General features: G+C 34.8%; 1 protein-coding gene across 1 annotated transcript in view; it reads right to left on the reverse strand.

The window, feature by feature from the left end:
* The window catches only part of LOC144964191 (FMRFamide receptor-like), a 258962-nt gene extending 254476 nt beyond the window's left edge, over nucleotides 1-4486 (reverse strand). Inside the window, exon 1 of the mRNA XM_078898173.1 lies at nucleotides 4258-4486. The gene's annotated coding sequence lies outside the window, so the exon portion shown is untranslated. The remainder of the gene's footprint in view (nucleotides 1-4257) is intronic.
* Between the last annotated feature and the right edge of the window lie 10514 nt (nucleotides 4487-15000).

Here is a 15000-nt window from a genome sequence, read left to right on the forward strand (position 1 = left end):
ACAGAAAATGTGTTTTAATTAATCGCATTATTTCAGTCAGCTACAATGCCAGCAGAATAACTTTTGTCGCATTATACTTTCTAATCGATTTTTGTTGTTTTTTTAGGGGGGAGGGGGGGGGGGTTGGTTGTTCTTTGAAGCGAATCCCTCCACTTCGAGTCTCCGTTCACTCGCAACTCGCGGGCCTGATTAGATTCGTGTTTTTAAAAATGTTTTTACTTACAAAAATGTATACTTTTGACGTTCTGCACTTATCTTACAGTCTTTCAAAGCCAGTGTCAATAGCAACGGGACACTTTTTGCCTCTGTCATTCGTAACCTACGTATTTTCCTTCCTAATCGAAACTCTCAATCTAAAAATAGCTGCTATCTTGTCGACGCTAGTAATAAATCTCAGACTAAGCTTGAAGTCCGGCCTCAGCAAATCACTAAAACTTGGCCAAAATTAGTCCTAAGTTGTCGTTATTTAAATCTGGGAATTACTTGGTCAGCTCACAGAAAAACCGATTTTTTCAAGTCCTTGACTAAAGTCATAGACTAAGTGCTAGTCTTCGATAAAAAACGGGCCCTGGTGTGGTTAGAAAGCCTCTCCTATACTGTATACTAACAGTACTATATAGATATCGCTGCATTCGAGAACATCTTTGGGTGAATTCACACATTGCACTTAACTGTTGCTACTTTGGTTTGCGACATGGTAATATTATCTATCCCTCCCTAGTGTTCAGATGGTTGGGTAATTAAAGTTCATAACTTCACTTTTCACAGGGGTTTTCTGAGCATGTGTCCAAAATAACGTCCATCAATTAAAGTAGAGCTTCTTTACACTATAAGACTTCCCTGTTTGTTTTGGAAAATGTATTTCATACAATAAATACAAATAGATAATACTCCGCAACTGCCTCTCTCTCTCTCTCTCTCTCTCTCTCTCTCTCTCTCTCTCTCTCTCTCTCTCTCTCTCTCTCTCTCTCTCTCTCGCTCTCTTTACGTGTGGGCGCGCTTGTTTGTGTGTTTGTCTGTATATCGATAATCCTGTAAGTGTGTCTTTATCGAACAGTGTATCTATTACTCTACCTATATTCTCTGTTTGACTAACTAAATATCTACACAAACCCCGTTCTATTCAGTTTTACACAATAGTTTTACAATTTTAAGTTTTAGATTCCATAGCGGGTTCTAATAACCTTTAATTTGGCATCGTTTTGCTGTAGACAGAATTAACAGGGTATGAGCATCGTTTTTTATATTTTTACTTTACTATCCGGATATTATACAGCTATAGAATTAGTCAACGTTTTTACAATAACCAGTTAACGGTCGTAGTCTGGAAAAACTCATTTCTAAAATTTTGGCCAGAAAGCGAGGTCCCAGATTTGAGAGTTTTTGCCAAGATGAAGGTTCATTTAAATCGATCCATGTTTGTTGAACAACGAGTTTTCTAACCAAATTTTTAAATACGAGTTTTTTTTTTCCAGAAAACGATATGTAAATGATGACAGTTAGCAGCAGGAGGTTAGTAATAGATTGGAACATAAACTTCGTAGAAAATTGAAACTTAACCCCAATAATCCGATTACCCACTCGAAGGTAATAAAACAACACTTTCAATAACGAAGCCATGAAATTGTAAAACCAACAATCGGATAATAATCAAATCCGTTTACACAAGTGTTTCATTTTGGGGAGGAGATGATTTCTTTCTCTTTGTTCCGTTATTGTTTTTTCTTGTTTTAATGCATCAATATTATCTTTAAACTTCTCTAGTTTAATATCTTATTTTGAAAATTACCATAAATTAAATAAGCTGGATCACAATTACTCCTTTCTTTAAATTTTTAAGGCGAATGGATTTGGCAAACAAATGGCATAAAAAAAGAGAATGATATGTTTGTTTAAATGCAATAATAAAACTCAATCTTTTTTCCTTTTGAGAAGAAAACAATCATGCAAAAAGAATTAAAACGCATTAAAGACCTGCTAAGCCCTATGATTAAGCCCTATTTCACAGGCGTGCCATTCTGTGGGCAAATCATTCAACCGTCACGTAACCGTCTCTTCAATAATCACGATTTTACTGCCCTACACTTTTTTTTATTAATATGTAACACGTTGGCCAGAAATTTGTCCTTCAAATATTTATGGATGAAAATTATTCTCATCTTGCAGAAGACTATTAAACCTGAAACTTCCGTGAAGTCTCAGGTTTTGGGAGTTTTTGACAAAACGAGGTTCATTTTATTCGATCTATATTTGAAGGACGAGTTATCTGAAATAATTGTTTTGTTAAAGTACGCCAGTTTAGACATTAAGATTTTAGATTACATTCAATGAAATCGGTTTTTAAAACATTAACTTTAATATTATCTTGGCAGTCTTTTAATCTGGGTTTCTTTTCCTTCTTAGTTTGTTTTGTTTGTTTATGTTTGTTTCTATATTTTTGTCTTTTTTTCTTTTGGGTTTTTTTTTCATTTTATTTCTCTGTTCTTGTTCTTTTTTCTTAATTTTGAGGACGTGATGTATTATAAAATAGCATGCGGATTGTGCAGCCCGTGAGAATTCCGGTAATCCTAAATTCGTACGAACATAATCAAATCAATCGATTTTATTATAGACAGGAAAATACGGTGGTTATACTAAACTAAAAAAAAGAAGAACAAGAATAAAATAATAATAATAATAATAATAATAATAATAATTAATAATATAATAATAAAATAAATAATAATAATAATAATAATAATAATAATAATAATAATAATAATAATAATAATAATAATAATATAATAATAATAATAATAATAATGATAATAATAATATAATAATAATAATAATAATAATAATAATAATATAATAATAATAATAATAATAATAATAATAATAATAATAATAATAATAATAATAATAATAATAATAAAAAAATAAAAATAAGATGAAGAAGAAGAAAAAGAAGAAGAAGAAGAAGAACAACAACAACAAGTCCAATAAAAAGAGTCATCATCGTCGTCATCATCATCATCATCATCATGATCATCATCATCATCATCATCATCATCATCATCATAATGACTATATAATGATAATAAAAATAATAATAATAAATATAATAATACTAATAATTTCTTATGACTTTGTGCTGCTTATGACGAAATTTTGTGGATGTTAAACAATTTAGCGATATTTTAAAGTTTTGTAAATTTTGCAAGGATTTTATCAACTCTAAAGACCATTTTTACTTACGTTTTTCAATTTTACATACAAGCACAGCGAGATATTTTAATATTATAATTACAACGGTCGACGATGAATATCGAAAATGGCAGCACCTTATTATTGTTATATTTTATTATTCATTCCAATACCTTCGAACAATGCAACACGCAACCAATGAAGCACCAAATCTAGAATTGTGAACGCTTTGATTTTTTTTATGGATTTTTTTTTGGGTGGGAAGGGGGGGGGGGGGAATTAATCAAGACATACGGAAAAAATAATAGGAAAGAAAGGGGGAAGGTAATAATAACATAAACAAATAGAAGACAAAGGAAACTGCAAATAAAAACCAGTCAAATTAAACTGAGGAGGTAAAAATAAACAAAGGCCAATATAAATAATAATTGGACACTGACCAACTGTTCACTCACGACGCACACACACGCCAGCTACACTGACACACGTACAGCTTGTCACTGACAAAAAAAAAACAATCACAAAGACACGACATTTAGAATTAAAACGAGTGTCAACACAACTTTGAATGAAATGCTTTCAACCACTCGGATAAACAACAATCAGTGTCTGATCAAAACAAATGACTTAAAAACAGCAGTTATAAATTTTCAAAGTAACATAATATCTAAAGAGATGTATGTTCTGGTATTTAACACAAAGTGAAAATACAGACGGAGTTTTATGTTGCGGAACATGGTTAGATAAAACATTAGTAACAACGAAATAAAGCCGCCCGGTTATGAACTGCATATAAAAGATCGTGAAGATGGTTATGGTGGTGTAATGATTGCTGTTAAAGACTCGTTAGTTTCAAATAAAACTGACAATATGGAATTCCAAAGCAAGCTTGTTGCTATACAAATTAATGGTTACGGAAATCACCCATTTGTTCTAGCATCATTTTACAGACCACCTAGTCGTGATATGGATTATACTACTGCTCTTTTGCGTAATGATATAAAGAAACTTGAGCCCGCATTTTAAAATTCGACAATTTTATTTGGAGGTGATGCTAACTTACGTACTTACCTGATATAAACTGGAAAACCAATTCAATCATTTGGAATAGATACCTCGTTGAATTGAGCGAATTCTAGACAGGAAATCAGAACTTGGGTTTAGTAAAATTGTAGACTTTCCAACTAGAAAATATTACACCCTTGAAATATTTCTCACGAATCGCCCAAATCTGGCGACTGCCTGCAGACCCGAGCCCGGTATAAGCGATCATGACCACATTGCCTTCATTGAATCAAAAATCCAAGCTACTTACTGCAAGCCGCCAAAACGAAAAGTAGACCTCTGGAACCACGCAGATATTTTAACGTTGAAACGAAACATGCAGCAGTTTGCTGACACTTTATGCCATTGATTTTATCGAAAATATTGAAATCAACATATTGTGGCGACATTTTACAAAAACGTGCCTAAACTTGATGGAAAAGCACGTCCCCCACAAAATCACCACTCAGCGCTTTAACCAACTTGGATAAACTCAAAAATAACACAACTATATAGAAAAAAGAAAATAGCATTCAGAAGGGCGAAAAAGTCCAATGCCGAGGAAGACTGGGGCTTGTTTAAGAACTTTAAGAAAGAAACACAATCAGAATGTCGTTTAGCATATTATAACTCGTATGTGTCATCAATGCCCACAGAAAACCATCATTCAAACCCTTAAAAAATTATCAAGAGCAAAAATGTGCCCAATCGGGTGTGGCACAAATAAGGAAAGATAATATATTACACAGTGACTCAAAGACCAAAGCTAATATTTTGAATAAACGGTTTGCCTCTGTATTTACACAAGAGAGCAACAATAACTTGCCTAAGCTCAAAGAAAGTACTCCTGACCCACTACCTCAAATAGATATCAACTAAGTAGGAGTGCTTAAACTAATCTTAAACATCAGCCCACACAAAGCAACGGAGCTCGATAATATCTCAGGAAGATTCTTAAAAGAACTCTCTCATAAAATTTCACCAATACTTACAGTTATTTTTCGTGCTTCTCTTACTCTGGAAAGGATTCCATGTCAATGAAAAGGGGAATTTGTTGCACCGTTTTACAAGAAAGGGGTAAAAACAAATGCTGAGAACTATCGCCCTATTTCTCTTATCTACATATGCATCAAAGTAATGGAGCATATTTTACATAGTCACGTCATTACTCATCTTGAAACTAACATATTACTGACTCATTATCAACACGGTTTTAGAAAGAAGCGCTTATGTGAGACACAGCCCATAAATACTTTTCAAGGCATCAAACAACTTGAATAAGGGCAAACAAACGCATTCTCTTAGATTTTTCAAAGGCCTTTGACAATGTTCCCCACGAGCGCCTACTCGACAAAGGCTATTATTATGGTATCCAAGGAAACATTCTCTCATGGATTTCCAGGTTCCTTAGAGACGGACTCAAAAAGTGATCCTTGACGGCCAGGCTTCTGATATAGTGTGTGTAACATTTGGCGTCCCCACGGAACAGTTATGGGGCCTCAACTGTTTTGATATACATTAACGACCTTCTTGCCACGGTAACATTGAAAGCTAGATTGTTCACTGAAATCGTCAACATTGGGAAAAGAGGTGGCTTGTGGACTTTATTGCAGCAACGTGTGAGGCACTGAGAATACCCAACAAAGGTAGTCCACTGATATCCGATTACATCATTCATGATTCAAAACTTATTACAGTTAAATCCTCAAAATACCTCGGTCTATCAAGAACATTAAATCACACTGGAACGAACATGTTGATAACATTTCTAAAAAGGTAAACAACATCAATGCTCTCATAAGAAGGAACCTAGGCAAAATTAAAGAATCTGTTTCGAACGACCCATCGTTGAGTAGGCCTCGGTAGTTTGGTACCCTGTGAAAGAGAGAAATAAAAAAAAATGAAACGGTGTAACGGAAGGCAGCTCGCTTGGTCACTTGTGATTATATAACAACCTTAAGCGTAACTAGCATTGTTAATAAATTGGGGTTGACAACACTCGGGGATAGAAGAAAAAGATCTGAAATACTCATCTTTTATAAGATGCTCAGAGGTCTGGTAGAAGTCGAAACTAATGAACTCCAACCAAGACCAACAATTTCATGAACAAGGGGTCAGGACCAACGATACATAGCACAAACTTCTAAATTACAAAGTCATATTAATTATGCTATCAACCTCGATGAAGAAACGGTGGAAGCAAATGATTATTTGGATCATTTTAAAAGAATACTAAAATATACAACTATGTCATGTTAAATATTGCTTGTGTAAAACTTGCGACTATACACCTAATGTTGACTGCAAGTAAAGGAAGAAGAAGAAGAAGAAGAAGAAGAAGAAGAAGAAGAAGAAGAAGAAGAAGAAGAAGAAGAAGAAGAAGAAGAAGAAAACATAATTTTATTTACCAGTTAACTGCCACACTCTTGAAAAACAAAAATTTGGCCACGAGGTCCCGGGTTTGAAAGTTTTTGCCAAGATGCAGGTTAATCAATCGATATTTGAAGGACAAGTTTTGTGGCCACATTTTTAAATATGTGTCTTTCAAGAGTAAGGCAGTTAATCGGTTAAGCTTGATTTCCATTCATAATGTATCACCCTTTCCCATCATCGAATGGATCCCGGGAAAGGCATAGTCGTACATCTTAGAAGTGTCGGAAGGCTGTTAGCATGTCCAAAGTGTTCGCTCCTGTCTTCAATACAATTTCCTAGAACGTCTTTATCCATGGCTTCCCAAGTGTGAATAACCGGGGATCGTGTTTCATCAAACGGCTTTATGTTTTATGTTGTAACAACACCCGCAGGTCGCGTGTCCGTGACATCATAATATGAACAAGGTTACAACAGCATGGCGCTATCCTTTTTAAGATACTAACAAAAAACATGGAGCTTTTTAAAGATACAAACTGCTTGAATAATGTTTTTGGCACATTTTTGTATTTTCGAAAGGAGGAAGGGGGGGGGGTGACAAGAGACAAACAAGTAATTTAAATTTGGGGGAATGATACCAGTAATATTATAGAGCTATAATAAAGTTGAAAAACTTAAATGAACTCCGCATAAATAAAGAGAAATGGTGACTCTCAAAAGGGTATTATGTCGGAATGATGTTGATGGTGAGAAATGAAGTCATAGTAAAATTGTGAAACTGGTTCAATTGGTTTATTGAATATAATGAATATATTATAATAACATACATAAACCCAAAATGTCATAATTTCTCATCATTATAACTATACTTTGACTATTTTGGCATCCCCTTCACTCCGACATAAAACCGCTTTGACGCGGATGGTCATCATGAATAAGGGCCTATAGAATCGGTTGTGCTATTCTGGTTACTGCGATTGAATTGTAGTAAAAAGTCCTTCAAAGCCATTAGGCCCATAAAGCCAGGTGTTTTCTGGTTTCTATAGCGTGAAAAAGCAATTGCTTGATACCATTTGGAACTTTCCGTCAGTTCTCACCAAACCAGCTACCGAATCACTGCTGGTTGGACTGGAAGCTTGGGAGGGGGGACGGGGGGGTTAGAAAAAATCTTGGCTTCACTCTGGATAGAACCCAGCTCTTTTGCATGTCAAGGAAGTGCTCTACCAACTCTCGGGATCTCCTGGATTTAATTTGTACTTTTGAGATAGTTGCCAATTTGGTGTCTGAACAGATAACAAATATCCTTAACAACAACAAAAAATAAAAAAGCAGAATTCATACCACTTTATACGACGTCACTCCAAAACTAAATTATTTCTACTCAAAGTTGGATCACGACACCATGATGTTACCACTTACTACTAAACATCCTAGTTTTCTCTATGAGTAAGAGAGAGAGAGAGAGAGAGAGAGAGAGAGAGAGAGAGGGGGGGGGGGGTTCTAAATATATCGTTGAATCCTTGCTAGCTGCTGGTCGCTCTGCCTGACAATGTGAACCACCAAGCGGTCTTCAACATGTCATATTATTAGTAAGAGGTAGATCGATTCCTTTGTCTAATTCCTTGATGTCAAGGTTGACATTGCATGACATTGCAATTCTTTTTCTATTCGGCATTGTTGACACGGGAGTTAAGAGTCTTGTCAGATGAGATGTCAATTGTTATAAGCCGCATGCCATGGTCGATAAAGAAATCCCCCGTTGCCGGTCAGTGCAGCACTCGACTAACGCGTAACAGGTCTGGTTCGAATACATATGCTATATGTCGTGTCTGTGAAGGAGAAGTGAAATGTAGGTAGCGACAAATAGAAGTCAAATAGTTTTCCCCAAAAGAGTCGTCTAGTGCCTCTCCCGCCCTGTTATAGTTGGGTTAACGTTCCTGACAACTCGATAGATAGAATTGAAAATTTAAGTTTTAAAAAAGTAGGTAATGGTAGTGGTAGATGTGGCACGTTATATAGGGATGGATCAGATTCATAAGATGTATTAATCCCCGTTAAAACAGAAATACTTTAATATAGATCAATAGAATAGCCTCACACAATAACACTTCAACACATAATTAAACAAAAGAATAATAGTACACTTTTAATTAATTAAAGTTAGACTATGGGTAAGTTATTTATTTCATCCTCTCTCGATCTGTTGCTCAATTTAGAGGTCTGGCTGTGATCGATGGCGACGTTCATTTGTCTGGTTGCGGCGTTAAGGGCTGCTTTTGCCTGTTTAATTCATGGGTGGGTTTCTTGGTCATTCTTTAGTTGTCCCAGGAGGTCACTTGGTTAGTAGTTCCCAGATATCCAGATATCCCGATCCAGATCCAGATCAATGTGTAACCAGATCTGTGAATGTACAGGAACAAAACTTTGACTAGTTGCAAAGCCTTGTATTCCGTATGAGCAGTGTTGTCATAGTCATAAGAATTTCAATTAACAACCCTTTACAACATCACTGATCTCAATTTAAATAAATGATACTAGTAATAATTATCTATAATAGCGCTAACGGGATACAGTTAGGTTAGAGGGTGGGGAAAGATAAGTAAACAATGAGATTTTTATAATAGCATATGTCTCTGATGTATTCCATTTTACTTGTGTGTTATGAGTCATTCAAAAGATACATAATACCAATAAGTTTGTTTGTATTAAAAGAATCACTCGACGGACACATATTTACAGGTCTGATAGCCTAATCAAACGCAATCATGTGCTTTATTAGCCGTTGTTGTAATAGACAATATTTTGCGTCTATTTGAGAGTATTTTCATTACAACAAAGGTTATCATTTCGGCAAATGTGTTCACGCCGGAGTCATCTAGTTTTATAACATTCAGCACACCACACACTAAATGGTGGATATGAGGAGCGGTATCACACATGAATAGTGGTTATGGCGCTGGTCAATTATATTTTTTTCAAAGAACTTTTGAGCCTTCAAAAAACACAATATTCCTCGTCAAGGATCAGCTTCTCCCGTATGAGCCGAATCCGAAGTACTTGGGGGTTACGCTGGACCACATCCTTACCTATCGGGTGCATCTCGAAGGAGTTTCCCGAACGATAGAGAAACGTAACAGCCTTCTGAGGCAGCCCCAGCACTACGCGCTCCTGTATGGGTAAAAGCAAGAATGTTGAGAAGGTAGATGTAAAACTTCTGAAGTCGATGCATATAGTATCGGAAACGCTGGTAACAAGGCCTAGAGAATGGGGCCCGATAATGGCAGCAATCCAGCCCCCGATGTCCGGAGACTGGCTTAATAAGATCAAAATGAGAGGGAAAGGGGACACCCCTCTCAAGCGCATAATGGACGCTTGTACGTTGCTTCCATGACTTCGGACAGAGCTGCATATACGAGATGGAAGTCGGTTTGGACGAATTCGGTCCCTCGAGGTAGTGGGTACATCGACTCCTCGAAATTGGTGGAGAAGTTGCCAGGCTTTTTCACCAGCAAGAGGAGACATTGGGAGGCACGCATTCGTCTTCGGTCGAGTACCTGCCTCACGGCACGCTCACGTCATCAGTGGGAACTGATGAGTTTGCGATGAGTTTGCGTCCTGGATAGACCATCAAAACATAGTAGTGTGAAAACCATTACAAGCTGCTGCTCTTGTTAGGATTTAACGCGTGGCTTTAGCCTTTCAGCCACACCCCAGATTACACCGCTGGATACGAGTATCCTTGATGAATCCAACGTTACCTAAACACACAAAAAAAAAAAAGAAAAGAAAAGAAAACCAACAACAATGTTACTTTAACCCGATTATTAACTTACGTGTGGTAGGTTATATTGTATTTGTCCGCGTTACGAATTAAATATTAACAAACAACACACTCTGAAGTCTACTTAGTACTTGCTACTTGCTACCCTCGACAAAGATAGTGTTATGATGCTGCCCTCGATTTGGGAAGATGTCCTCAAGATTTGTCACTTGTGGCGAACATTGATCTGGTCCTCCTCCTCCATTTTCATTGTCAAATCAGATGATGTCATGTCGATATTTAAATAATTTATTCATAAGGATCAAGTAAATGAGAGGCAGTCGGACTATAGGCCAGTCATTCCTCTTTTTTACGTGTCATGACATGTATATTGACCCGGAGAATTGTTTGTTTAACACGTCATTACAAAATGGAGATATCTCCATCCAGCATATCCGGTGTCTGAACATGTGATGGTCTTGAGCGTTATTCGGAAAGTTGAGTCACTGGAAATCAATTTTGATATTGTTGATTTAGAAAGTCCACAAAATGCATTATGTTTCAGAAAACTTTGCAAAATGACTTTTCTGTGACTGAAGAAGTCTTTATCCAACTGTCTTTTGAAGATTTTACTTTTTTTTTTAATTCGGCTTTTGGATTCCAGCCAGTTAAAAAATCAGTCGTATTTGACATATTATAGTCTATTTATTAAATTAGATTACATTTTATTTTCATTTAATAGGGTGGGGAGTGTCCTTTTTTAAAATGTATCTTATTTTCCATTTTTTAAACTTTTCTCTTTCAAAATGATACTGATTTTAATGTCGATGCAATACTTCAGAATAAAATTATTTAAAATGTCTGAAACACGCCTCTATTATTGCCTAAAATCGATTATGGGCTCACTTTAAGATTGTTGTTTTGGGCGATATTTTTGCATCGGTTTGAGAGTATTTCCATTACAACAATGAGACCTTAACATTTTGAGTTGAGAGGCCTGCTAATGTTTAAGGTAGTCTAAAGCAATTTCCTGTGCTTCTGTATTTATTTGGGATAGAAAGAAGAATTTTTTGATAAATCAACTCATCGCCTCTAACATGATTTCTAAATTATATATATAGATATAATATATATATATATATATATATATATATATATATATATATATATTAATATTTACCACAATGTTTGAGACAGTCTACATTAATGTTTCAGGCCTAATTGGCCATCGCCAGGACTGAGTTGGTTTGTTGACTGTTGTTGTTTGTTGAAGTGGTTCCGGAACCACTTCAACAAACATCAACAGTCAACAAACCAACTCAGTCCTGACGATGGCCAATTAGGCCTGAAACATTAATGTAGACTGTCTCAAACATTGTGGTAAATATTAAAATAATAATTCGCTCCATTACTACGAGTACATGTCGAGCACTTTTCGTACCATATTTGTATCAAACACGATTCAATATATATATATATATATATATATATATATATATATATATATATATATATATATTCATATATATACATATATATATATATATATTCATATATAATATATATATATATATATATTTATATATATATATATATATATATATATATATATATATATATATATATATATACCGTATCAACTGTTTGAAAGATATGTCATAACGCATTCACATCTTTAAAGAAATAAGCAAATAGATCATAGCTATTCAGACTACAGCTATCTACGGACCATAAGATTGCTTGATAATTTGATAGGACGCAGAAAACTCCACAGATAAAAGTGACTATTTATGTATCAAATAACCGAAGATTGAGACAATGAAAGAGAGAGTCCATTTATTCTCATCCTAATGAAAAGCTTCCAGGCCGTTAAACCCAATTGTTTAGATAATCTCAACTTCCGAATAAGTCAACTCCAAGGGATTTCCGCTTTGCTTCATTTATACCATGCGACATCAGCAATAACATTAGGATAGAACTGTGTCGAGACCTTCCTCGCGAAAAAAATAGATTTGTTGTTAATAGGATTGCTAGACCAGGGTTGCCAAACATGCCATAGGGAAAACTACGGAAAAATAATATTATACTTCTTAAAAATACTCATTCCTTGGCCTATGTTAGTTTGAGTGTGTTTCCCTTACAAGATACATATTTACAATTAAGGCAATCATGCTTTTAAAAAGGTATACGCAGCCTCTTTATTCGCATAATATAACATTATATATATATATATATATATATATATATATATATATATATATATATATATATTATATATTATTTAAAATATTTACCACAATGTTTGAGACAGTCTACATTAATGTTTCAGGCTTAATTTGCCATCGTCAGGACTGAGTTGTTTTGTTGACTGTTGTTGTTTCTTGAAGTGGTTCCGGTTTAAAGTTGCTTAACAAGAATTTACGCCGATATATATATATATATATATATATATATATATATATATATGTGTGTGTGTGTGTGTGTATGTGTGTATGTGTGTGTGTGGGGGGGTGGGTGGGTGTGTGTTAGCACTGATCCTCGATAAAGTATAAAATAAAAACCACGAAATAAAAGTGCTCGATTTTGATAATAAAGGAGCGGTGAATATATATATATAAATAAAATATTTGAATAATTATTGACACCTACAGATCTGTTTCTTGCGACGTGTACATATATCAGGTCTGACATCCGAACGCAATTATGGGCCTAGTTTAACATAGTTGTAATGGGCAATATTTTGCGTCATATTTTTTTGGACTCCAATTATAACAATGAGCCCATAATGAATAGGGCTATCAGACATGCAGATAAGTATACGTCAGTTTCATGCCTTTTACTTTTAGGCAATCTACAGGGATTGTAATTGTCATTTGTTGTTACTATTACTTATAATTGTATGTTGTTTCGTACTTCCTGTGATGTTTTGGTGTTCAGATCATCATGGTGGTTTGTAATTGCAAAGAAGGCGTTTATTTTGCATTTTGTGTATAAAGACTATACAAAGCCACAGTAAAAACGCTGTAATTTTCAAAGGGTGATAACTAATAACCCAACTGTTAGATATACAAAGACAATAGGAATTAAATAAAAGGAAAGAAGGACCGACTGTAAATAAGATTAAGTAAAATCTTATACTTAGTAAATACTATAACAATAATATATTATCGTATCGAGTTTTACAATATCAAGATCAAAACAATTACAATAATATTTTCGTCATTATGTTTCTGTCCTTTTTCCCTCTTTTCTTTTTTTCTTCTACACATTTTTAGGAGTCTCCCCTCATTTCTCAATTGATACAGTTTCAAGGATTTGGTGTTTGATACCCTGTTAAATATTCATGTAACTTTTCATAACAAACGGACATGGCAGGATTTTATGCAGTTCTGTAGGCATTGTACCAAATTAACATAGCTTTTAGGGTTAAATACTAGAGTCTATATCATTTTATAAGTCATATGCTGTAATCTTAAGATTATATTACATAAGTCTTCATCTTCGTTTGTACGGAATTAATATTATCATTGGCTATGATATTTATGGGTTTATCATGGATGTTGAACACACAATTTGGGGACGTTTTCTTTGGTTGAAAAGACGAACAAAAAGCCTGTAAAGAATCAATTTCCTTTTAATTTTCTATGTTTCTATTTTGCGGGATGGTTATAAATCAATGGAGTGACTTTCTATTATTAAGCCTTCGATTGTGACCTTCGATTGTTCATTACTGTTAATCCTCTAACATCAAAAAGAGCTGGAGACACAAACTGAATATAGCGGCTTCACGAAGTTAAGCATTAGTCCGTTGTTTAGCCCCGGTTTTTCGATGAATTGTGCATTTTTGTCATCAAAGCACCAGATTTAGCATAACTTTAGACTAGGTCAATATGAGCAAATTTACATGTATAGATATCGATCAAATGACCCCTGATAACCATGACGGCCATTTTAAAACACAATTATTTTTTGGTACAGGAATCGTGAGCAGCCAAAGTCACAAATTCTTCCAACCAGCTGCAGAAAATAATGATGAATGAAACAACAAAGCCAGATATGTATATATATATATATATATATATATATATATATATATATATATATATATATATATATATATAATATGAGCAGAACTTTTTCCTAGGTTTTATCAAAACTCATGAGCAAATCTTACATTCGCATGGAACCGATACGACCTAGCGTTTGTTAAAAGGTATGGCGAGAAAAAAAGCGAAAAAAGAAGTCAGAGACCGCGTTTCAAGTAAAACAACGAGGAAAATTGGCGGAATTACTCAAGGTCAACGACTTTTTCCCAAGTTAAAAAATAGAGTTGATTACTTTATGAGGTTTTCAGAAATCCCTCGCTCATGAATCGTGCATCAGCTGCTCATTGAACTAACATTGCTAATTATGGACACATTAACACCTCACCCAAACTGTTTATACATATGTCGTCTTTACTGTAGCTTGTGTACAAAATCTAGAGAAAGATAATATTATAAGATTTCTTTGCCACATGAAAGACATTCTGATATTTTTGGCAACCCACAAGATGGTACGATCTCTGGGGGTTTTTTTTATAAGCTACAGGCGCCACCAATGTCTCGTATTCCAGCAAACGTTTACACTGCATTATGCTT

Source organism: Berghia stephanieae, chromosome 2 (genome assembly GCF_034508935.2).
Source record: "Berghia stephanieae isolate SIO BIC M18660-M18661 chromosome 2, UCSD_Bste_1.3, whole genome shotgun sequence".
In the NCBI taxonomy this organism is placed as follows: Eukaryota; Metazoa; Mollusca; class Gastropoda; order Nudibranchia; family Aeolidiidae; genus Berghia; species Berghia stephanieae.